This window comes from Leptopilina boulardi, unplaced genomic scaffold, assembly GCF_019393585.1.
Source record: "Leptopilina boulardi isolate dan_hultmark-lab unplaced genomic scaffold, ZJU_Lbou_2.1 LbouV2_366, whole genome shotgun sequence".
NCBI classification, from domain to species: domain Eukaryota; kingdom Metazoa; phylum Arthropoda; class Insecta; order Hymenoptera; family Figitidae; genus Leptopilina; species Leptopilina boulardi.
The window spans coordinates 913,283-940,882 of record NW_026137936.1 but is presented as its reverse complement, the minus strand read 5'-3'; the positions used below and the strand labels follow the sequence as shown (position 1 = coordinate 940,882).

Below are 27,600 nucleotides of genomic sequence, written 5' to 3'. Positions count from 1 at the left end.
TTAATACAAACACTTGTTTATTTACGCAATTTATTTTACATGTGGATTAACAGTAGTGCAGAATTTAAGACTTGTCTTAAAATAAGTCTTTCTATTTATTGTATGAGTTTAATTATCAGAAGAAGTAGCTTTAGGTATATTTATTTTGAAACATTACACACGTGAGAACTAATGTATTTAATATCGATCGATGAAGATTATCAACAAGTAGCCAAGGACCGTGTTATCATTGTTATCAAGTTGTAGTTCAGCGACGTCTAATCGTCGAATTCATGATTAATCACATGACCGAACAATCGCTCCAGGCATCAATGGTTATCCATGGAACAAAGGGAATTCTCTTGCTAGAGGTGGTGGTTGTTCCAGGCTTGTCTGATCGTTTCACGAATATCTATATACACTTGTTACTGTGGAAATGTTCCTGTGAGATTCAGGATAAATTGTCCGGGTCTTCTATTCGGTAAGGGGAATGGGGTGAAGGAGAGAGAGAGAGAGAGGATAATTTTGTTAAGGGTACCATATGGACCCATAGAACTGTGAATGGTACGATGTATACCATTGAGAGACGGAGAACGCAATCCCAGGTCAAAGATCGATGTTTCTCTATTCTGTGTGTGGCCTCTGGCAATACTAGCGATTATCTACAAGGTGTGGGTTATCGTTGCTATGGAAACTGAGAGCTTATCCTGCCTCCTAGGTCAGGGCCACTGTCCGATGTGTTGCACATCTTCGATAACAGGTGTTGCTTTGCATCTTATACACCTCACTTGAAAATTTGCAACATTCAACAATATAATTATAATCAAAATCCGATATTCCTCATTGTCGTATAAGCATATTTTGTGCATTGCATTTAACAAGTAGATTTAGTACAACTTGGAAGGGGCTGCCTAGTATTTTTCAGTCTTCCTCTAAATAATGTTTTATAATTATTAATTAATTTAATTTATTAATTAATTCTAAAAAAATCGGAGAATAGGCCCCTCAATCTCAATAAATTTCAATAAACAATAAATTCTTAACAAATATAGATCTGAATTTGAAAAATTATTCAATTTATTATAATATATAATCAAATTATTCAGCGAGATAGAAAAAAATTTAATAGCAACACGTAATACTTCACAACGTGCCTGATAAACCGTGTTTAATTAACACAACGAAATTTCTCGATAATTAATTTCTATCGATGCGAATTCCATTATTTTATGATTTAGAAGAATTGTACGAAAGTCGAAATATTAAAAATGGCTAATTGAATTTAATAATGATTTGCAAAAGCTTCTAGTATTTTATTTTTTTCTCTTATTTTTCCTACATATGAAAATTTCGTTTCTGGACATTTTTTTTATGAAAAAGATAAAAAGGAATGTGAATTTTTTTCTTTTTTCATTCAATCAATTTTAACGGATGATAAATTAGATTATTCCCTGATGGTGAAAATAGTTTTTTAATTGATTTTAAAATAAAAGAATAATATTTCCGAGAAAAAATATATAAATGTTGGTAATTATTTTTTTTTTTAGAAATAATTTAAATATATTAATATTTCTATAAATATAATTTTGACTTTTTTTCATTTCTTTTGGTTTTTTTTATTGGTCCTGACAATGAAAAAAAAAGGAAAAGTAATTATTTCGAGTGAATCGCTATAATATAAATTCTTTATTTGAATATTTTTATAGGATCAATATAGTGTAACTACGCATTCTCATATTCTCTCATTTCTCACTCTTATATATGTCTCATCTTCAATTTCCACACGAATTCACTTGTTCTCTTTTCTTGGGGGTGATATTTCGTCCCAACTTCCTCTTTTTCTCTCTTCTTCTCTCTCAGCCTTATCTCCAGTAGAAGATTATCCTCTTCACGGAAGTGTAATTTTCGAACTCAATGACTGCCTCTCATAAATCGAAACGTCGCCTTGTAATCGACACCCCTTGGCTTTTATAGTAGGGTCCATGCGAAATCAAAAAGAGTCAACTTCTTCTGATTAATATCTCTCTACTCTCTCTTTCTTTCTCAAGTCTTCCATGGAATCAAATATATATGAGGCATTCATGAAAATTGCAAGTCTCGTCTTTAATTTATCATATTCCTCGTTTCGTTTCTTTCATTACATATTACCAAAAATAAATCTTGTATTAATTATCATTTTTTTTTTTTTTTTTTTTTTTTTTTTTGAGAGAGAGAGAAATTTGAAATTATCGATACAGATTTTCTATAAAAATTATATTTGTTTAAAATATTTAATGAATTGTTGACTCTTGTATAACAGTTTTTTTAAATTCTCACATGATTTGGATAAATTATATATGTAAAATAGTTCTGGTGAAACTGGTAGAAATTTTTTCAAATTCATGCCCCCCAACTATTCCCCAATAACACGGAATATTTCATTCACATTCCGGGAATATTCCAGGAATATTAAAATATCCGACCTTTAGAATATTCCACTAGAATATTGAGGGAATATTCCAAAGGAATATTGATGTAATGTTCCATTGGAATATTTGAAAAATATTCCGTTGGAATTTTGGAGGAATATTTAATGGAAACACTGTACGAATATTTTTTAATAATGAAAAATCAAACTATTATTACTGATTTTATAATTTTTCTACCTTCTACTTATCAATTTTTAAAATTTTGTCTTCATTTAAATAAAATACGTTCAGTTATGTATTTATATAAGGGGCCATTCATTAATTACGTAAGGGTTCTTAGGGGGAGGGGGGGTTTATAAAATCTCTACATGGTCTTACGTCGGGGGGTGGGGGGGGGTAGAAGCTATTCTTACGTAAGATTTTGCCAAGTATTCTCCATTTATATTGTTTGTAATTAATTTTTTAATTACATTAATATTGTTAAAAACTTACGTAAGAAGGGGGAGGGGGGGTCGAAAAATCTTATGTATTCTTACATGGGGGTAGGGGGGGGTGAAAATTAGCCAAAATCGTCCTTATGTAATTAATGAATGGTCCCTAAATTAATTCTGAAAACTAAATTTTGAAACAATTCAAAAAAGGTTTTTAAATTAAAATTTACAAATAATTGATTAACTTTTAATAAATTTCAAATGCGTATTGCAAAAAAAAAATATTCGTAAAATGTTTCAATTAAATATTCCCTCAATATTCTGATGGAATATTCCATCAATATTTCAATGAAAAATTCCATCAATATTCCAATGGAATATTCCCTCAATATTCTATTTGAATATTGAAAAGGTCGGACATTTTAATGTTCCTGGAATATGTATGGAATGTTTCAAGGAATATTCCGTGTTATAGGGGTTGTCGATTATTAGAAGTAATTTACACATGTTTACAAACGTGAAACTTGGATGGCGAGAGAGAAAGAGAAAGTGTCAAGAAATAAGATAGTTTAAAGATGAAAATGATCATGAAGTCAATAGAAAGTGGGGTTGGATACGAGAAGAGTTCACTTGACAAGGAATGACGATATCGCGGAGGAAATCTCAAAATGCAGATGACGAAGAGTGAATATAAAGTGAAATCTCAGTCAATCCTTGTGGACAGAAAAAGGGAGACAGAGAGAGAGAGAGAGAGAGTGAGAGAGAGAGAGAGAGTATCTCGTGGAATATTCAATTGCGCTATCCCTTCGAAATTCGAATCAATTCAGGAAGACTGATTCGCATGGTTAAAAGCCCTTACTTTCTTCTTTCCATCTATATATAGTGGCTAGTTTCAATCTTTACCCTCGAATTTCAATTAGAGTGTTGCATGGATTTTCTGGGAAAGCCCTCTGCTGATGGAATCGAGCCAACATTTTGTAAATGTAACGGAATAAATGAAAAGAAACTGGGGCTTAGCATTTTGTTTGCGCAACCACGTACTTTTCGTTTCAAAAATATTCTTTTTCCCTTTCTCTCTTACTGCGTTCGTCCTCTTTTACCCCGCCCTTCTCTTTATCACTCTCCTAAAACTCCAACTTCCCGAAGAAATTCCATAAGTCAGGAGCAAGTAGTTCTCGCAACGTTGGATTGGCAAAGTATAAAGTTATTCGAATTTTTACTGGTAACTTAGCTAGCGCGAAATGACTGATCTAGAAATCCCCTTTTTCAAATATCTCTCATATTCAACATATCGCGAAATTACTTTTTTTTTTATTTTTCTTTTCACTTTGAAAAATTGCATTTTTCAAAATAACTTTTCAAATTTGTTCTCTTTCTGACTCTTTAAAAATAAGAAGATTACATTTTTAAATTAACTGAAAATATTATGTAATTCAAAATATAAGGTCCTTGCGGATATTCGTACAATTTATATTTAACAATTATTTATAAAATTTTTTTTATATATATTTATCTTATAATTTCAATTTTAAAGATAAAAAAGACCAAAATATTAAATGTAAAAATAATTTTTAAACTTACCTGTGAAATGTCAAAATTTAACACATTTTTCTAGAAAACTTTAAAAAAAGGTTTCTATTAAATACAACTTAATATTAAGAATTTTTAATGTAGGTACTTTTAAATGATTTGCTGACTTTTTAATTTTATGTTATATAGAAATATGCTAAAATTTACTTGCAATGTTTATGATTCAATCTTCCTTTTCATCATATCAAAGTTTGAATTTTATGCTTGGCTTTTAAGCTACTTTTCTGTTTATTGAATTGAAAAAATCTGGTTCAAAAAACAAATTTAAAGGTTAAAATGCAAGTAGTTTTTAAAACTAAAGTTTGCTGTTTGATTATTATTTTCAAATTTGTATTTAATATATTTAATTTCAGTTTAACAAAATACCTTTTTTTACCTGTAAATTCGTTTTTTGAACCGTTCGTTTTTTTGTAAATAATGCAATAAAGATAAAAAGTAGGTCGTTCTCCAACATCAAATTTTGATAGGTTGGAAAAGAAGGTGTAAATTAAATATAAAAACAAAAACGTGATTTCTTTGTTTTGCTGAAAAGGAGTTATTAGTGTTCAAAACCTCAATATAAAAGGTAAATTTTTTTAGCATTATAAAATTTATATTACAAGGTAAATATATAAAATTTTATTAAATAATTATCAAAAATTAATTGTACGGATATCAAAAATTATTGTTTCGCTGGTAAAATTCAAAGATAGAAATTATATTATGAGTCCATTTTGAAGCGGAAAGTATGAAGTTATAAAAATTATGGATTCAGGTTAAATTTATTCGAATAATCAAAATGTTTAATCAAATAATTTTTTGTAAATTATTTTATATAAAAGTAACAGTTGGCAAACATAAAGTTAAAGAATTGTTTCCACTTTCGTGTAGTATTGGTTTGCTACGTAGATAAAATCTTTTAGGAAATTGACATGAATTCTATGTCAAAGGTCTTATCCAGTGGGGTTATGTTTATATTCTCTTTGGAATTACGATCTTGCAGTTTAAGATTTGAAGAAACTGTCAACTCTATTTTATTTTGGACATCATTTAGAACAAATTTCACTAAAAATATGTAAGTTTTTAACCCTAAATAGTGAAAAGCACTACATAGCGACTAGTGCTATTCGTAATCCCACTACAGGTTTTTTTGACGCTGAACACGAATTCGAACATAGAATTACTCCATAACCCTAGGTTTTTGAGAAATTTGACATTGAAAATTAAAAAATTGTCTTTTTTAGGGTCCTTTTTAATTTTTTATAACGGTATAAATTTTTTTTTGAAGTTTTCGTGATATGCATTTGAAAGCTCATATCTTCCTGAACAATTTGCAATTTAGAACTTTTCAAAATATTTATTTTTTTATGAGATATCCTTGTTTGAAGTTTGCAATTGAAAAAATTGTAAGGTTTCGCTGAAACTTGTCTCTCGGTGGTTTCCAGGATCTGTAACGCAGGTCTACAAGGATTTTTTTTTCTTTAGATGTCAGAGTCGCTTCTAAGGGGACGTCCATTAATTACGTGAGGAGTTTTTTTTTTAAATCTGGACCCCTCCCTCTCCGTTGGTGAGATTTAGCTCTACCTCCCCTCCCTCAGGTAAGATTTTTTATTTTTCATTAAAATACGAGGGAAAAATGAAGGTATTTAAATTACATTATATTTTGATGATATTAATTAATATGATAATACAATTATATATTTTTTATTTATATCATTTGTACTCTTCAGAATATGTTAATACAATTGTATATTTTTTATATCATTTTATTGTTTATATTATTTTACAGTTGTTTACAGTGCAGTGGTCGAACCTAACCTTAAGCAGAGTTGCCAATGACCCTTACCAAGCGCAAGTGTGCTTGCGCCGCGTTTGCTCTCTCATTGGTAAAAATAAGCGCGCTTATATGAAATGCTTTAATATAAGAAAAATATCAATAAAAGAATAAAAAAAATTTTAATTGTTGAATTGATTGTTTTTGTGTTACGTGATCAAAAACAATCAACTTAACAGTTGAAATTTTTTTTTAATCTTTTACTGATATTATTTTGCATTAAAGCATTTCATATAAGCGTGCTTATTTTTACCAATGAGACAGAAAACGCAGCTCAAGCGCAGTTGTGCGTGTTTGGTAAGGGTGATTGGCAACTCTGAACTACTATCTATTCCAGTATTGGGTAAAAACTTAACTGTAACGAGTTTTTAGAAATAGTAGCTTACCCAACACTGACGTATTCCAACAGGGATGAGTATAAAATATGTATTGCTGAAAATTACAAGTTGACGTGAGATTTTTATTGACGCCCCCTTCCCCTCAGTGAGATTTAGTGAGACTTGGCCAGACCCCCCCCTCCCCATTTTGACCTCACATAATTAATGGGCACCCCCTAAGGTATTTTTGTGTGCTGAACACGATCCCGGGTTCCAAAATTGCGTATCACGCCAGGATTTTGAAAAAAATAAGGGTAAATACCCCAAAAAAACATATTTTTGAGGGTTTTCAGTATTTTTTTCTTAACCTGACAAACTAGAGACTTCTATATAGGCTTACATTAAATATTGAATAGTAAACTTTAAGACCCATATACGCAAGATAAAAAAAATTGCAAATTTGGAAAAAAATGTGGGTAAAGACCCCCATTTTTTTCGATATTTGAAATTTTTCTTATCTTGCGTATATGGGTCTTAAAGTGTACAATTTAAACTTCAATTTAAGCCTATTTAGAAGTCTTTAGTACGTCAGTTTAAGGAGAAAAAATACTGAAAACCGCAAAAAGATGTTTTTTGGGGTATTTACCCCTACTTTATTCAAAATCTTGACATGATACACAATTATGGAACCCTTGATCGTGTTATAAAAAATTAAAAAATACCCTAAAAAAGGAATTTTTTAATTTTCAAGGTCAAATTTCTCGAAAACCTAGGGTTATGGAGTAATTCTTAGTTTGGATTCGTGTTCAGCGTCAAAAAACCTATAAAAATTACAAAAAAATATGCGATCCCAGCAATAAAAATGCTGTTGCACTGTGTAATGAATAAATATATATATATATATATATATATATATATTTAAAATGAATTGTTTAGAAAAATATAGTATTCTGTGTAATAAATAATTATATAAAAAAAAAATTATATAAAATCTGTGTTATCAACAGCGTAGGTAATGTTCCAGCAACGTATGATGTGTGAAGAAAGCACTCGTCAGTAGTAACAATTTGACCTGACCGTGTCCACAGATATAAACCTTATGTGCAGCACAGCGTGTACATATCTAAATGGTGCTGCCAGTATTTCTAGTAGATACGGCAGTTATGGTCAGCCGGACAATTCCAAGGGAATTTATACGATATGCTCTTAAGCAAACTACATTTGTACTCATATATGCTTTACTCTCGAGAATCTATATACATAATCCCCATCCCAATTGGTAATATTTACTTATATTATTTGACAAAGACCAATTTCACTATCAACAAAATCCTCAGGCTGTTTAATTATCACATAAATTTATGATAATCAATTTTTTATTCCAAAAAAAGTTAAATTTCAACGTTAAGAAAAGTAAAATAATAAATTGTAACAATACTGTAAAATTATAAAATTTTTTTTTTTAATTTATTAGATTAAACTTTGAAACTTTTTATTTATTATATAATTTCAAATACACTTCAACTTTACTTTCAATTTCACCAAGTAAATAAGAGATAAGAAAAAAAATTTAATGTTTATAAACTATTTTTTATAATCATTTGATTATGAAATGTTGTTTAATTTAGAAGAAAAAAAGTTAAAACGATAGGTACTTTTTAATAATTTTTCAGTACATTCTAGAGTTTAAAAAAAGAAGATAAATAAATTCTTGTGAAATTATTTTTTTCTCTTGTATATTTACTTCACAAGAAGATTTATTGCACTGGTATTCACCTTGGTATTCGCTCAGAAAATATATATTTTTTTTTTTTTAAATCAAAGAAAATTTCTTCATAAAACAAAAATATTTTCTTTAAAACAAATAAAAAAAAGAGCCAAGAATTCGTTTCATTGAATTTAAAATAAAAATGTTTTCCTTGTTTAAATTGTGAAATAAAAACCTATGAAAAATATATAATAAAGTGTGACTTTTATGCTTCACAATAAGTTAGAAAATTATACAAGAACTTTACACCTTGTGAAATGATTCTATTTTATATTTTTTTTCAAAAATTGTTAGATTCTTTTTTTTTATAGTGAACAGAGATTTTGATGCTTGTGACGCTTTTAAAAGTTCTAAAATTGAGGTGTCCGCTTTAGAAATTCGTTCTAACAAAACTTATATTCAGAAGTTACTTTAATACACGTACTGGTATCAAGCTGACTGACAGTTTGTTGGAATTTACGATGGACGTATATCCGCTTCTGTGATTGGTGGATCCATGAAGAATTAGTCATAAATAGAGCTTTTCGTATAAAAAAAAATTTTACACCCCTACCAAACGTGACACACATTTTAGAATGAAATTTCGCTGAAAATGTCCGAAATTCAGATTACAACTCTTAAAATTTTACTGTCTTGTTACATTCAAGTTTAGCGTTTATTATCTCTTGGATGTACAATTTTTTAAAATATTGCAAGTTTTAATTTTTTTTTTATTTTTGTTCTTTTATTATTTGTCTTTTCCTTTTCTGTTAAATCATTTTCGCTTTTTTAATTTGAAGTCAAATTAAAGTTATTGTTAAATTATCAAAGAGTCATTAACGAAACTATACAAATGTTTTCAAAAAAATATTAGATTGAACAAAATATAAATATTTTATTCTCCCATATTTTTACTTTTGTTATTTTCATTATTTATAATGTTTCTTTAAATACTTTTTTTAAAATTGAAAAAAAATTTTTTTTTCTTTTTTTTTTTAACTTCAATTTTTTATTTTGTACATAAAATTTTGTCTTCAAACTTTATATTTTTTAAAGGGTTTCTCATCCGTTTGTAAATCTAAATAAATAAATAAAAACTTTTTTTTAAACTTTAACAACTTTTATATATGTTTATAAAATAACAAATTTAAAAAAAATATATAAAAAATAACGAGGTAAAAAAACAAAACTTTCCATGTATAAAATAGCAAAAAAAAAAATATATATTTCTTTTCAATATTAAAAAAGTAATGAAAGAAACATTATAATATTATAAATAATTAAGATATCAAAAGTAAAAACATCGAATATAAAAATAATAATATTTATGTTTTGATAAATCACATTTTTTTTGTTTTTGAAAAGTTTTGTGTAGTTTCAATACCGACTCGTGTCAAATTTTAAATTCAATTGCTCTAAAAAAAATTATTTGACAAGAATAATTGCGTTGTTTGCGTAGTCATTTTAAAAATGAATGATTTTTGAAATTTTATTTAAGAAAATTTTCATTCTTTTTCAAAAAAAAAAAAATACATAAGTATATATAGGTTGGAATCAGGGAACATTTTTCATATCTGGTAATTTCACGAGTCTTTCTTTTCTGACATAAAAGCTCGAGAGTCCCAGATGAATATCACCAAGAGCTCTACAACAAAGATGTACTCTCGCTCTAAAGATCTATTTTTCAAGATTACTCTTTGTTTCCACAACTTGTAGGATTTTCTTTTGGGTTATTCAGCATAATAATACCTAGCTCTGAATTGTCTATAGATACTCTTTTCTCATTAATAAGCCGCAAATCTTAAAAAAAATAAATATATATATATATATAAAAAAATTATCTAAATGTTCTCGGCATCTTGCACAAAAACAAATTACAAATATACTTGAAACTTTTTCTCTTGAAAAGTTGGGTTGAAATCCCCTTTTTTATTATAACACTGCGCATATAATCCAACAACGTCAAAGTAAAAGTATAGCGGAGCTAGTTACGAAACTCTTCAACTTGGTTTTTTAAAGAAATTTCAGACAGGATTTAAGCAGAATATCAAAGAATTGAATAAGCTTCCGAAAATGAGGAAGGAAATGAATATAAAGTACGTACTATGCATTTTAGAGTGAGCATTGTGTTAAGTCTTCTGGACGGTAGATTTTTTTTTTTTTTATTTTCCTTTACTTTCATCATCTTTATTCTCTACAAACGAAATCGGCAAGGACCTTCGAGAGATCCTTTTTAAAAAAAGACAGATTATTATTTGAGAATATTTAGATTTCTTTTTTACCGCACTTACCTATAGATGTGGTTATTCTTCTTATTTTTCCACTTATCTTCTTTTTCACGATTTATTGACGTAAATTGCAATGAAATTCTTGCATTTTCTCGATATAAAGCTTTCGATTTGTATTACATTAATGATTAGAAAACATTTCGATTGTTAGTTTGTTATTTATCTCCCTATTCGCTCTTTAGATTATATCCTCTTGTGGTTACTTCAACGAATCTTTCTCGAGTTTCCAGTCCCTCAGGAATACTCTCTTATTTATCCTTGAAATTCGAAGACTAGACTCATGTTTTTATTCCGTTTTTATATGACTATTTTTAAAACATATTTTTTTTATAGTTTTTTATTAGAAAATTTGTATTTATAAAAGTATTTATAAATGTATTTAAAAAATAATTTGAAAAACTTGTGATATTTCAGTTTATATCTCGTTAATTACTAAATTAAAAAATAAAAAAAATTTTTAAATTAAATTAGGATAAAATTTATTTTATTTTCTTCTTTTTTATATGTCTATATGGAGACCGCTGGAGTTTTATGATAAAAAAAAGTGACGGGTGCAATTAATTAACTGGAACATGAATTTCAGATAATAAAAATGTTGAATGTGTCTGTCAGTTTATGAGGGATATCTCTAATACTTGTATGTGAGTGTGTAAAATCCATTAAATTACTGAAATTTCAAAAGCGTTGCTCTGACACTTAATTGAAAAAATTTGAAAAATTCTTCGCGTTGAAATTTTCAAATGCTCCTATTAATATTTAAAAGATAATGTTATAAATTCAAATAATACGATTTTAATATCACTCGAGCTAAGTGAATTATAATTATTCAAATATGTAGATAAATTAAATTTTAATAGCATATGTGATTGTTAGTTTTTATTTTTGTTAAAGAATATAAAGTTTAATTTTTATTCCATAACTTTTTTTATTACCTTGATTTTCATTATCAACACTATATTTACTATTTCTTCTTCTTTTCTTATTTTTTCTACAATGAATTTTAAAGAATTTATTTATTTACATATGTATGTAAATAAAGAATTCATTTTGAAAGAAAAGTAAAATATAATTTCAATAAAAAAAAATAGAAATCATGTTTCAAATATTTATTTTTCTTTTATTGTTTCTACAATTAATTGTAAAAATTTCCAGTTTGTAAATGAAGATTTCTTTTTGAAAGAAAAGGAAAACATAATCTCGATAAAAAAATAAATGAAAAAAGAAGATATAGAAATCAATTTTAAAATATTAATTAAAGAAAGAAAAGTTTGGTGAACGATAATTGGAAAACTTGCAAACGCGTCATTCAATGATAGAAGAAATATGTTTCTTTGAATTGTACGGTTCATTATACAATTTAAATCGGAATATATATATATAGTAAAGAATTCGCAGTATTTGATAAAGTAAAGATCAATTACTATAGAATCACGAGCGTATTTTCCTGTTCGTCGCTTCGTAATTACAAGCGGTCTTTGTTGCACAGGTTCGTATATACTTAAGCCTTTGCTCTTTCATCGATCCTTCATTGTCAGAAGCATTATCAAGACGTTTCTCTCTAAAATTTTTATTAAAAAAATTCAATTTACTTTGAGTTAATTATAAAAGCGAATTTTCATTGTACGATATTATAAGTAACACATTATTATATTAATCTATTTTTTTCTTTCTCAAAATTTTCTATATATTGGAAAATCATTTATCATTTCTAATTAAAGAAAATTGTTATATAGTCAAATGAAACTTTTTGGATATACATTTCTTGAAAACTTTCATATTATAACCTTTTTTTTATAAAAATAATTTTCATTGTATTTTTTAAATTATTATTATTGTTTTGTTTTTAAATAAATATTTTTTTTTTAATAATTCAGGGCATCTCTTGTAGTATAATTAGATACATAAATTTAGATAAAAAAAATTTAATATCATCCTGTAAGGACTAATTTCAGTTCTTTTTTTTTTTTAATTATCCTGGAAATATTAAAAAATTTGATAATTACTTTTTTCTCGGCGGAGATTAAAGAAAAAAAAATGTATGGAAAAAAAAACTAGTCACGTTTCGGAGAGTGGAATTATTACGTCTTTTCTCATCCATGGCAGAGCTTATTAGTCCCAAGCATCCTACTCATCTTCGTTTGACTCGTAATTAGGGAACACGTACGTGTACATTGCTCATATAAAGCCTATTCATCACAGAGATCGCCCTCCATTTAATTATCTGTCTCAACATCATCTCTACTTTCCTCATCTATTTTTTCATATATGTATATTACCATATAACACTTTTTAAACTTTTTTTTTTCTTTTCTTCATTTTTATATACTAATTTTGAAACTTTAAATGCGATAACTTTAAATTGTAGACACACATTCATTTCCTTTGGATTAAAGAACAATTTGGATTTTTTTTTTAATTATATTTTTTTTATATAAAAATATAATTCATAATAAAAAATTGTTGCATGACAAAGAGAACTTTTTTTTACCTTTTGTAAAATTTTTTTAAAGATTAATAATATTTCATGAAATTTATAAAAAAAAATTAATAACTTTTTAAAATTTTGACCGACATATTCGATCCGCCATTTTGAATTTTGAAAATCTGAGATCAGATTAACAATTAGCGACCACAAAAACCCCCAGATATTTTTTTTTCGTCTTAGTTTCCGCATATGTTTGATTTTTTTGTGAGTCAAAAATCATGTCGGACGGTGTTTTTTTATATACTTCACATGTCTATGAGGAAACGATATTTCAACTTGGCAGCGATATTTTAGGTGGTTTTATTAACCAAAATAAAATTTTTAAAAATTTTTGAGTGGGAGAAATTTTTTTATTTTCCGATTTGTTACAAAAAAAAAAAAAAAAAAAATAGAAAAAGTTTTTAATTATTCAAACTGCGGTAATAAGAATAATAAGATTTTCTATAGTACAGGTGATTTTATGAGAGAAGTTTTAAGTAGTACGAGTATGAGTGTGTTCAGACGTGTATAGAGGGAATCCTTACGGTAACTGTTAGTATCGTCTTCACATTTTCTAGATTATAGTTCAATATGCAAAATTTTCTCTTGAATTTTCCGCTTTGAAATTATATGTAAGAAAATTTAAAATTATTCAATATTTTCAAAAACAAAACCACAATATTTTTACTCCATTTATGTAAATTGGCAGATCGTAGGATCATGCAAACATATTTTTTGTAAATAAAAATATGTATTTCTCAAGAATATACTTCTAAATATATTTATAAATACTTATTTAATATACTTATAAATAAATAAATATATTTAAAAAAAAAAATTCTTCCTTTAAATTTAGAGAAAATTATATAATACGTTTATATTCTAATGTATATGTAGTATTTTATGTAAATTTAAGAGGAAATTTTCTTTAAAACAGAAACGCTAGTTTAACAGTTATATTTTTAAATAAATGAATTAAATAAATAGACGTATAAATTTTTAACAAAGTTTTTGCATATCTTATTAAATAGACGCATGTTACCAGAAAATATTTGATTCAATTTTCCACTTTGAAGCGCGGCGGCACATCGATGAACATTTCCACGTTAGGTGAGTTCGATAATTAATTTGTAACTGCGAGATACTGTGTCAAAACTTTGGTTCAATAAATCCATGTAACTTTAATGGGTTGTCGAAAGCAGACAGGAATTTCTAGGAATGAGATTCAATCCACATAATTGCAGTAGACCGCCAAGTCTTAATCGAAGTGCCCACGGGCTCTGACTTTAGTAATTAAACTGATAATATTGGATGCTTTTGGAATTTTATCAAAGATATTTTACTTTTAAATTAGTTCATATATATTCTATATATTTTTCTCAAAATTCTAACCGCAATAGTGTTTAATGTTTCAAACAAATATATAGGATCATTTGGGGTAAATGTAAACAGAATATTTATTTTTCACCAAAAACGTAAGTTTTTTTTCGTTAAACGGTAAAACTGAAGAATTTCTTTTGCTTGTTCTTGTTATTTCACTTTCCTAGAAAAATTTTATGGGGTACAAGAAAATATTAATGAGTTTGAATCGCATAAAACTAATTTTATTTATTTTTTTGTAAGTTAAAAATATCTTTTCTCTATTGTAAATGGCTTAAAATAAAGATAAGTATTCACACTTCATATACTAAAAATCGGACAAGTGCGAGTTACACTCGCATTAAAACCGAGGGTTCCGTACCCTTAAACCTAAAATTTAAGGGGGTTAAAGTGTCAAAGCAGGTGGAAAAATTGCAATTTTGCTTAATTTTCCCTGTAATGTGAGCATAAAAACACATAGATAGATACATAGTCACATATAACGAAAATTATCAGTTTTTCCTTGAAAACGCTATGATTATCAACATCAATCATGATCACTATATTTTTCTTGTAATCTACACGTAAAAATACCTAAAAATGTATAAATTTGAACCCCTTTAGATAAAATTTTCTTCGTTTTTTGAAGAAAATTCATGATTTTTATCGAAAATTATCAGTTTTTCCTTGAAAATGCTATGATAATCAACTCCAATCGTTCTTGCTATATTTTTTTTTGTAATTTACATGTAAAAATACGTAAAAATGTATAAATTTGAATCCCATAAGATAAAATTTCCTTCTTTTTTTATTCGAAAAATCCATGATTTTTTCTAAAAATATCACAGAAAATTAAAAGGCATTAAAATAAGCTGCAACGCTTCTTATTTTAATCCAATTTTGCATATTTTAATACCAAAATGGATTAAAATAAGCAAAATTGGATTAAAATAATAAGCGTTGCAGCTTATTTTAATGCCTTTTAATTTTCTGTGATGAGTTTTCCTTAAAAACAATATGATCATCAAGTCCAATCGTGCTCGATAAATTTTTTCTGTAATCTATACGCAAAAATACGTAAGTATACCAAATATGAACTGTCTTGGTCAAATAGTGTGTGCGCTAGGAGGATTAAATGCTTTTTTTCAAAATTTTTTATTTTTCTTTGACAACGCTATGTAAATCGATCCGAATCATATTCGCTATATTTTTCCTGTATTTTTTACGTAAAAATACATAAGTGTACCAAATTTGAGTTCTCTATGTGAAAAAATATGGCCACCAGGGGGGGGGGGGTACATAGTCATTTTTAGGGATTTTTCGTAAAAATTCATGTTTTTTTCTTGACAACTCTATGATAATCAATTCCTATGAGATTCGCTATATTTTTCCTGTAATCTACACGCCAAAATATATATGTGTACCAAATTTCAGCCCTCTAGATAAATTCGTGTAGCCGCTAGGGGGGGGGGGTTGCATGCCTTGCTTCATTAGTCTCATTAATAGGGTTCCCCCTTCGGGTACGGAACCCTAAAAAGATAATATTTGACATGTGAATTATTTTCTAATTTGAAATTCGGTATAAATTAATGGATTGAGTATAAAAGTTTAATTTCCTGGAGTAATCAGCTAATCTGAAGTTGGTATTTTCCTGAAGTCTCAACTAAGAGCAAATATATATATGTTAAGGTATACCACCACGCATAAAACCCATGCGGGAGTGTTACTATGTATACTTAGAGTTTAAGCCTGTCTGAAGCCTCTTATTTAAATGGAAAACATTAAAGGGAACCCTCACTGTAATTAGCCCTCTGGTGGTAAACTCTTCTCTATTCCATGCAACATGGACAGATGTATCTTGAAAACAGAGAAGAAAAATATCCTTGGGAAATGAGAATTGCTCCTAACTAAATCATTGTAAATTATCGTTGACTTTAGCATAATAGGTTCTTAATGAACAAGCGCCATTCACACGTCCAATTACCGTTAATTTCATTTGAGTGAAAATAAAAATATTCCACAAAAAAAAAAAAAATGTTTAATTAAAAAGAAAAGTATTCAAGCAAGTTGAATTTTTTTCGAACTAAAAATGTACATACCTATTAACATTGATATTAAAATAGTACATTTGGAATTAAATTATTTAAATAAATGTATTAAAATTAAAATTATTTTTTTTTAAAATTTTAATAAATTAAAAATGCGATAATACTAAAGTGTTAATCCTAAATCGTGAAAAGTTGATAATGTATGGAAAAATACTTCACATATTAAGTGATTTATTATTTCCCTCTGTTTTAAAACTTTTTGAAAATTTGAAAGTAAATAAAGTACAATATTCGTTCACCTGAATGTTCGAAGTTTCGTAGCATACAATATGTAAAATGTAAACACACATTTTGCATTTAAAAAAATCTATATTTATATTTATTTGTTTTTTTAAAGGGATCACTTAACTTTAACTTGTGAATAAACAAAATTCCCTTTTAATAAACAGTATTTAATATAAACATTTTTGCATTTGCTTTTCGATTAACAATTTTTTACATAAAAATTTGTAGGTCACTGACGTAAAATTTTTACGAATTTTTAGTATAAATATCACTGATTTTCAATGAAATTCTTATTGAAGGAATTGAGTTGTTAAATTTCATCGCTCTTTTATCTGTAAAATTCAATTGATTCAAATTTAAAAAAAAAAAATTATAAAATATAAGAAACATTTTTTAACTTAAAACAAAATATATTTTTAAAATGAAAATGTAAAAATATATTTTCATGTTAAGTAAATAAAATATGAATAAAATATTTTACCGTGTATTTAATTCAAAGAGAAGAACGCGTTATTAGAATTTACTTTTATAGCTTTTGGTAAACATGTTTCCACTTTCTTTCTTTCTTTCTTTCTTTAGTTCCATAGGAAAAAAAAAATGCGAGTACATAAAAATCAATTTGCAAGCATAATATTCAAACAACATTTCGTTCTCTTGAAATCTTGTTCTTTTTTGTTGTCGCATAGTAGAACATTTATATGAATAAGCAAGTGTATCCATGTTCCTTGTCCTGGGTGCATATGATATATAGTATAAATTCACGAATACTTTAAGATGCCAGAAAATTGGAAAAAATAACTATACAGGGATTCTGGGAATTAAATACAAAGTGATGAATGTAAAATGTAAGAAATGTGAAATATGTTTCATATTTTCTTATATGTATTATATTTTTTCGCGAGAATCCTTTTGTGAATATATATACAGCAATATTGTATAAAAATTTTGTTCATTTCTTTTTTATTGTATATAAACTTTTTTAAATGTGTCAAACTATATATAGATTTGATAAAATCCAAAATTTGAATTGCTCATCCATTTCTATCAAACGATTTCGAATGGGAAATGAAGATACTTCCAAAGTGCCGACTGTATAACCACAAACCTAATCCGGCAGGATACTACACATATAGTGCAATTAATTTCAACGATCGAAATTAATTGCTACCCACTTAAATCTCGAAGATATACGATCTATATCCTGCAATTTGTTGTTGATAATAGCCGTTTTCTCGGATGCTGGCGAATTTTATTGCTCCGCTGAAAATAACTTTATTAGCACTCCCTCCATCTCTCTTAAGCCACTGTTATAATAATCAAATAATGAAATAAAAAAAAAAAACTATAAATTACAGTTGGGTCGGATTTTTTTTTTATTTAAACTTATTGTTATTCATAGATGTACTCAAATTTTTTTTTTTTTTTTTTGAATAAGGGAATAAAAATTTTATAAAAACTAAAAATTAAAAAAAAAAATTTTCAAAATATTTCAAATTTTTTTATGTTTTTTTATTTCTTTGTATTTTCAAACATATTTTTATAAGGGAAATAAAAAAAAAGATTTTATTTTTAAATTAAGCTTTTTAAAAAGTACAAATAAAATAATTTAGACAGAATGTTACGCTAACTTTCCACGAAACTTGACTAAATACAATTGACTATTATGAGAGTGTCGGCATCTAACAACAAAGCACAGTCAACTTTATATGAGACATCCTTATATGAATTTGTAATTTACATACTCATCTAAATTGTCTACTTAGACATCCCTACGGGATATTATCTTCCGAGTTTATTATTTCTACGTAGAAAATTAATAAAATAAAATCTCTGCTCATTCACAAAAGTGTCACTCTTACCGATTTTAATAAAATTTAAAAAAATCTCCATACTTTAAATATTTTATTAAAAAATATTAAATATTATATTATTATAATATTAAAAAATAATAATTTAAAAAAATATATTTTGTAAAAATTTGTAATTTTATTCTTCTAACTTTGAATATTTTAACCAGTATTTTAGTCATTTTTGATGAGATCAATAGTTGATAACTAATTGAAGTTCACAGGAAAAACAAAGTGTTATTCTAACACCAGAATTGGTGTCAAAAATAACACACAACAAATTTTAGCTTAATTGTGGTAGTTATGATTTTTCAAAAAAATCCAATTTTCACATTTTTGTTATTGGATCACTTAAGACATTTTGCCCCATATGTATTTGTTAACTTACATTTTGTCTTTTTGCAATTAATGCAAGTTATACAACTTGCTGGAAAGTAGTCGCGTTGACATAATATTCAAAATAATGTATACCTTGGATAAAATAAGATTCTGGCTCTTAACTTGGGATCTTGTGATGACGTTAGTTGCTATATGCAGTAGCAGGATTTGTCTAAGCAAAAGGTTACGTCTCCATGAACTGGCTAAAGTTCAAAACTGTCAGAAACTTGAGAAAGAGAGAAAGCCAGAGAGAGAGAGAGAGAGAGAGAGAGAGCTCGAAAGATCTAAATTGATTCAAGTGCCACAAAGAACTTTTGTTCTGACCAAGTCAAAATATTCGATCTTTAGAATCTTTTGAATTGTTGTCTGAACATTCTTCGATCTAAGTTTCTTAAAGTTATTCTTTCCTCGAAAGAATGGAAAACTATCTTGGTCTCAATTTTACGTGACAGTGATATCTTAAATTTCTTTTTAGTATTTATTTTTATATAGATTGTTTTTCATAAAGAGGGTATTTTCATGTTGAATTAATTATTATAAAATATTTGAAAATTGATATAGGAAATATAAGATTAGAAGACGAAGCTGAAGTACGCAACGTTTATGATAAATGATTTGTAAAAAAATAATTTTTTAAACTGGAAAATTCTACAATTTTTTGACTAAAAAATATTTTTTTTTTATAATTTCTTGATTAATGAAAACTGTAAGAAATATTTTTTAGACAAAAAATTATAGAATTTATTTCTTTAAAAATCGTTTATCATAAACGTTGCGTACTTCAGCTTCGTATTAGAAGTAACATCACTTGTTCGGATTTTTAGTGAATTTTTTTTTTTTAATATTTTACAATTTAATTAATTAAAATTTCACTATAAATCACATGTTTTTAAAAGAAATTTGATGTTATAATTTTAAATTTCGTTTTTATTCTAACAAGAGAAAGAAATCCTATTTTTCAAAAATACTAAATAAATATTATCTTTTGAGTTTATTTCATAAAGGGAAAACTTATCTCAATTAAAAATTAAATATCTTGAAAAAACAATATTATTCAGTAAAAAATTTTCAAAGTTTATATTAAATAAATATTATCTTTTTGAGTTGGTTTCATGAAGAGAAAACTGATTTCATAATTTAAAATTTAACGTTTTTATTCTAATTATATGAGAGAAAAATTTTATTCTCTATTTCATGTTTAAGTGTTTTTTTTTGTAAATGAGTTTTTAAAGTTTATATTAAAAAATTAATTATCTTTTGAAGTGGTAATTTTATATCGAGGGCTATAAATTTGTAGCATGATCAGACAAGTTTAACTTTTTACTTGATGTCAATAAATAAAAATTGATAAAGGAAATTAAAAAAAAATTTCCTCTTAAGTGACAGTTTCTGGGGAATAAACCATTTTTATTTCAAATGACAGATTTTCTTTTTCTTTTTTAAAAATATAATGGTCTTTCTTCATTGCATTATCGTATGTCAATCTTGTCAATTTATTCGATTATATTCAACTCGAGAGTTTTCAATTTCAATTTTCATTTGCCTGCAAGGGAAATGACAATTTATTAAATAAATTTTGTTCATTTCAATATTTACTTATTTAAAAAAGAAGAGATAAAAATACAATTTTTTTTCAACACTAACGCGTATATATAGTTTGTTATTATAGTCGAAAATATAATTCTTCAATTTTTCTCACCATGAGCGGACCACCCTTTTGATAAATTATTATTTACTAGGGTACATAAATTTTCGCAAAGAAATTTTTTAAAAGTTCTCTATTTTTTCGTTATTGTTAGACACATATAGAGCATTTTCACAGTAAAAACAAAATCTTCTTTTAAGCTTATAAGTTGTCTTTTTTCAAGATGTAAACGGAAGTAGATCATATTGACTGAAAATCAGTACTCAAAAAATGTTTAAAAAGAATACCCTTATCTTACTATAAGTAAGATGTCATACGAGCTGAAATTTAGCTCTAAGCTTGTTGAAGAACTGAAATTCAGTTAGGTTTTAGACTATCATTTAGTCTTATGTTAAAAGAGGGCTGAAATTAAGCTTCCTTACAGACTGTCTTTCAGCGTTAACCTGGTGTGATAATAATCCTAAATTATGACTTAAAAGCATATTAGAATTTTGATATATATATATATATTTATATTACTTATAACAATTTTTTCTAATTTATAAATTTGCATTATTTAAATGAAAATGACGAGGAACTTTTATATTTAAAAAAATCTTGTCATTTTCATTTTCAATTCTGCAAACTAAATTTAAAAAATAACATTATACGTAATATATATATATATATAAAGTTAGGAATTAACAGTTTAGAATAATTTAAGCTCTTCCAACAAGTTCCACACAGTTTTGTACTTTTGGTAATATTTAGCGACTTTTTTTCTAAATAGTATAGCTGAGACAAAGGTGAAAGATATGCGTGCTTTGCTGGAATATTCGATATTAAAAACCCAGTAAAAAAACCCATTCTTGTGAATTATAAATGAATAAAACCAAAATTAAAACACGAGAAAATCATTTCTCAACCACGCTTCACTGTACGCGTACGCTATGGCGTTTTCACAACAGACGTTTTGCCTGTGACGTCACAACTACCACTTTAAGACTCGGCGGACTGACACCCAGCTCAAGTAAAGACTTTTAAAAAGTCACTGTCGTCTTTTTTTTACTTAAGACCAGTGAATTAAAAATCAGTCGAATTATAAGCTTATTTATAGTAAGAGAACCACTAACTCTTATTTTAAGCTAATTTTCATTATTAAATAAAGTTTCTTGCTTAAAATAAGTTAAAAATTAAAGTAAGCTTACATTCGGTTTCAGATTTTGTTTTTACTGTGTTATTTTGTATTTTCTTACCACAAAAGCAGTATTTCGCGTAGTTTACACGCTCAAGTTAGCTCAATTTTTCTCACCATCACTTTTTACTGTACTTTCATAATATGATGAATTGTTTGGTATTTCATAAAAATATCTATTGAATTTAATTTTTAATTTGGTTTTTCGACTTTTCTATATATAGTTTGGAAAACTCACTGTTTGACATTTAAAGAATGTTTTACAGTTAGACAAAACGTTTTAAATTTTATTAATTTCTGTATCAGTAGTAAACGTAAATTTCAATCAGACTGAAGTTATTGAAGTAAATTATAATTAATCACAATTAAACATTTTTTGCTTTTATTATTACTAATAATAGTAAGTTTTAAGTCAGACAAAGTGGAGTAAATAAAATTGACTTAAATATATAGAGGGTAAAATAAAATCAACTAAATGTTACAATGAAAAAGACAAAATAACTAGTCGAACCAAAAAAATTATAGTAATTCAATTATTCGAGAAAGAAACACGTTCGACTTGAACTCGTATCTAGTATCAGTCTTGGGGAGACGACCAAAAGAGAGAGAGAGAAAACCTTCAGGATTAAGCTGGTTGTTGCTTGGTCACGTCGAAGGGGACGTACGAGAAGTGAGATGGCCGAGGGTCGACTTGAGAACTACCTCTAGAGGGTTTTAAATTAATTTGGCTCTCCGTATCCCCTTCCACTTTCCATCCTCTTTTTCCAAAACACAGTTTTGCTACTATAGAATCTCTCTAACTCTTCTCATAATTTTAAATAATATTTCTCTCCAAGATATTGCTTCTTCATTGCAGTTAAAAATATTAAAAAGTATGGTATCATACTTCTGAAAGAAATATATGATTAATAAAAGAAGTTAGAAATTATCATTTGCTTTAATGTCCACAACTTCAAATTTGAATCAGTGAGATTTTACTGATGGAACAATTAAAATTTAGCAATTGAATTACTACAGTAAAATTTCCACTGCAATTTAGTGATATTTCACTGAAAATTAGTAGAATTCTTTGCCGATTGAAACAGTCAAATCTGTTTTACCTATTAACCTTCGCCGGACTGGATACTTTTTATATACACGGTTGACAAGATCCCACCCAGGGTGGGCCAAATGTTTTCTTCTTTGTATATTGCAATAAAAACTTAGAATCATTCAGTTTTTTTCCAAAATTGTTATATGTTACCAAATAATATATTTTATTAATGTTTTGTTGATTTTTTATTTGTTTAAACAATTTATTATTAATAATTTATAACTTTTTCAAATATACATATGACAGTAGAAGAATTTTATAAATTTGTTACCTTTTCTTCGTAGTTATTAATTCAAAGGTTATAAATAAAATAAAATATATAATTCAATCTGCAACAACTATTATTATAAATTGTTTAAACAAATAATTGTTGCTATTTATTAACATTCTTCATAATATTGCTAGAAAATTGCAATTTTTTTCTAACTTTGCAACTTAACAAGCACAACATAATAACACAAAGATTTTATATGAATTTACTATTTAACCAATTGTTTAAACAAATAATTGTTGCTATTTATTAACTTTCTTTATAATGTTCCAAGAAAGTTGCAATTTTTTTCTAATTTTGCAACTTAACAAGCTCAACATAATAAACATGAAGATTTTATATGAATTTAGTATTCAAACGATTGTTTAAACAATTTATTGTTGTTATTTATTAACTTTATTTGTTTAAACAATTGTTGAATTAATAATTTTACTTCTAATCTATCTTTTATTATATTCGGCTTGATAAATTGCAAAATTAGAAAAAAACTGCATCTTTCTAGGAGCAGAACAAAAAAAGTTAGTAAATAATAACAATAATTGTTTAAACAATTGTTGAATTAATAATTTTACATCGAATCTATCTTTTATTATATTCCGCTTGATAAATTGCAAAATTAGAAAAAAACTGCATCTTTCTAGGTACAGAACAAAGAAAGTTAATAAATAATAACAATAAATTGTTTAAACAAATGAAAAATGCAATATAATATTTTTTATATCTATTATTTGACATCATAAAACACTCATAGTGAAAAGTCTGCATGATTTCAAGTCTTTTTGTAAAATAGAATTAAAAAAATATCTGAATCATCCCGGTTATATCCGTACATACATTGATAAAAGTTATAAATAATCAAGAAGAAATTTTTTTTAAAAATTTGTTTTTACATTTTTTGAAAGTTCTTAAGATTTTGTTCAGTGACTTAAAATTGCGATTCAATTAAGGCAAAACTTTAGAAGATATGGTTAATGATATTAATGATATTGTAGATTTGACTGTTTAAATCAGTAATAATTCTGCTGATTTTCAGTGAAATTTCATTGAATTTCAGTGAAATTCGCTCACCAAGTTATCTGCTTTAAAATAGCTTTAAAGGGTTACATAAATTATTAAGGGTCAAAAAATCAAGTTTCTTTTATTGCATATATATCAAAAGTACACACCCTGTCGGGAATGTTTTTTCCGAAATTTCATCAAAATCGGAGCAGAAGAATAAAAGTTAAGGCTGTTTTAACCCATAAGCTACCTCTCAAAGAAGAGTATATACGCTTGAAACATTAAAGGCTATTGTACTTCGCTGTTTCGTCCTCTATATCATATTATGTAGTAATGTGATTACTGACCGTTCTAGCCACAGTTATTTCAAAGATTTTTAAAATAACCCATTTTTTGCCGCCTTCAGTCTCAGATGGCGCTCTGTGCTTTCCCACTTCTCTTTACCGTGTTCGCAAATCACCATTATGTGTTTCTGTGCGTTCCAGTACATATCGGAGAGATAAAATTGATAAATTTTCTATATTAAAGAAATGACTCCGTCGGTCAAAAAGATAAAAAGCGAAAAAGTAGTAAACGCCACAAGCGGGAAAAACTTCGGAAATTAGTTAAACGGTTAGAGAAACTAAAAATACACTTATATTAACAGAATGGGTATGGAATTTATTTTCCCAAGCTTACAAAACTTAGCAGAAAAATGTGGAACTGGTGCGAATATTGCAACATGGTTCATGCTTCATATTTAACATCGAAATATAATTTTGAAGCCGACAAGCAATCCCAAATCCTGCCAATCGAAATAGAGTGTGAATTATCTGACTATGCTTTTCGAAGTGTATTAAAAAAATTCGAAAAGCCTAAAATTGTTTTTTTTTTGCATCTCGTATTACTAAAAAATGTAAAAACGTTGTTTCGACTGAGACCTCGGAAGCCTAAATATTTCACAACTTGGGATTCTGAGACAGTGCTAAACTATTTAAAAACATTGGATGTAAATGAAAATCAGTTGAAAAAATAACAAAAAAGCTAGCAATATTACTGGCATTAACAACAGCTCAGCGAATTCAATCAATCTCAAAAATCAGGCTAGAGGATCAAGCACAACACGGAAAGAACACAGAAAATTATAAGGTATTAAAATAAGCTGCAACGCTTATTATTTTAATCAAATTTTGCTTCTTTTAATCCATTTTGATATTAAAATAAGCAAAATTTGATTAAAATAATAAGCGTTGCAGCTTATTTTAATGCCTTTTAATTTTCTGTGAAGGTTACACTTAAAAACACGGTGAAAACACTTATTTCTAAGTTGCGACACATAGAAATAAGGTGCTAAAGTTGTCACCATCTTTTTCCGTGCATTTCAACGCCCTCTGTCGATGCACGCATGCGGAATTACCATGCATGCATCGAAATTTTCGGTGCGTACACCTTAAAATCCAGTGCCTGCACTGGATTTTACCGTGCTTGGCCCACTGTTTTTATCTGTCAAACAAGGCACTGACTTTATAAGTGAAACCTTCTTTCCGTAAACATCTGAATTGATGTAGATTAAGATATCGGAAAGACAGCAGAATGGACTGAAAATTCTAGTGTCTTTGCACGATTTTACAATAGCCGAGTCAATCAAGAGAACAACTTTGCAACAAATATCATTCAAGGAAATGATCTAATAAAAAAATAAAAATTTTTTAAAACTTTTGGCTCATGTTTCTTTTATTTGAACAAAACTTATTGTTTTACTGTTATTTAGAATTTTTAAAGAACGCATTTTAATTTCGCCTGAAAAAGTTACAATGGAACGAAAAACATCCGAATCATAAAAAGAGTCACATATTACAAAATAATTTTTTTCCAAGTTCCTGGCTCTTTCAGAGTACAATAAAATAAAAAATGCTCTCTCATGAAAATTGTGTGTACCTTTCTTAAAGTTTATGTGACGGAAGTCATTTTTATTTCTGAAAATATTAATCTAATATTAAAAAAATATTACAGTAACAGGTATTTAAAAAAATTAAAATTTTTCTCTGCTTGTATTTTCTAGTTCCGTTTTGTGTTTAAAATTTGGAAAAAAATTAATTTTTACATTTTTTAATATGGTTACAATATTTTTTTTTATTTATTAGAAATATTAACGTATTAACGATAATAATACAGAGTCTCTTTATCCAACTCTAAGAAATTAAATTCCTTTGATGATTTCTCTCTGTCTCTCTTTTCCTTTATAATACTGTTTACCTTCTCTTTAAGATTTTATACCCTTTCTCTCATTCTTGTTTCATTACTAAAATGCAATTCGTTGACACTCAAAGGATATACCATTGCAGAAAAGTCCTTTGAATTTTCTGGCTTTTATCCACATCCTTTTAACGCATTTACAAGCCATGAGACCAATTAAACGAATAAAAAATTACTGAGAATATTTTCTCAAGTCAGTAAAAAAAAAAAAGAAAAAAAATACACACAACTGGATTTCCACCGCAAGAATAAAAAACGAAACCAACAATTCACTTTTTTTCAAGAATCAATATAGTGTGTTGAAACAAAAAAAACGAACTTTTCTGGGTAACTTTTTGAGAGCAATAAAATAGAAAACAAGAGCGCGCGGTCTCGTTCGTAAATTACGTCCACAGAAACCTTGTCACTGTCCGTTAATTTTAGGCGTTTTTTTTTCTTTTTCTTTTTTTATTATCTTCTTTTTTTCGCCTTTTCGAAGACGAGACAAATACTAATTAAGAGGAAAATAAAACTCTTTCAATGAGTCTGGCTGCCAGTAGAGATTAGGTCTTGGTCTCGTTAGTGGTGAACCACATTTTTCCTTTTTTTTTTCTTTTAACCTTTTTGTTTTTCTTCTTTGCAAGCAGAAACCGCGAAGTGAAAACCTTATCGCAAATCCGCCACGCTGCACCTTCTTTTTATATCCAGATTCGTGGAAGAAATTTTCTTATTAAAATTAGAACCATTTATTTTATTAATATATATATATATATATGTGTGTGTAGTCAAAAAATCATTTTTAGGGGGGGGGTAAACATTTTGAAAATTCTATTTCTGTCACAAAGAAACTTTGTGTTATTTGATTACTTTAGGTTTAGTCACGATGCCACACTTATTTTTATCAAATTTGGAAATTAAATTTTTTATAGCTTTCTGTATTACCGACCGGTTAAAGATTTAACTACATGTTAGTACAGCGCTGACAGTATTTTAATTTTTCTTTTTGCAGATTCTATCCTCGATGGCTTGTGATGTCACGTACTTCAAAGATAAGGGCAAAAGTAAAAAAGGGTATCTTGAAGGACACCGAATTCTTCATATTCAGACTTTTTAGAACTCGGTCTATTTTTAAGGTTATTTTTCACATTTTCTGAATGGAAATTTAACTTGAAAATAGGGATCTCCGAGGGCTATTTAGTTTGAAAGAATCTCCTTGAAGCTGAAAATTCGTTATTAAGGTAAATATTTTA

At 27.2% G+C, this 27,600-nt stretch overlaps 2 protein-coding genes across 3 annotated transcripts in view; one reads left to right on the top strand and one right to left on the bottom strand.

Annotated features, from left to right (window-relative positions):
• Window positions 1-27,600, top strand: part of LOC127286919 (SH2 domain-containing protein 3C) — a 120,215-nt gene that overhangs the window by 1,728 nt on the left and 90,887 nt on the right. Inside the window, exon 2 of the mRNA XM_051313569.1 lies at window positions 27,360-27,588. The gene's annotated coding sequence lies outside the window, so the exon portion shown is untranslated. The remainder of the gene's footprint in view (window positions 1-27,359; window positions 27,589-27,600) is intronic.
• LOC127286918 (inactive dipeptidyl peptidase 10) overlaps window positions 1-27,600 on the bottom strand; it is a 163,201-nt gene that overhangs the window by 112,838 nt on the left and 22,763 nt on the right. The gene's annotated exons all lie outside the window — the stretch shown is intronic.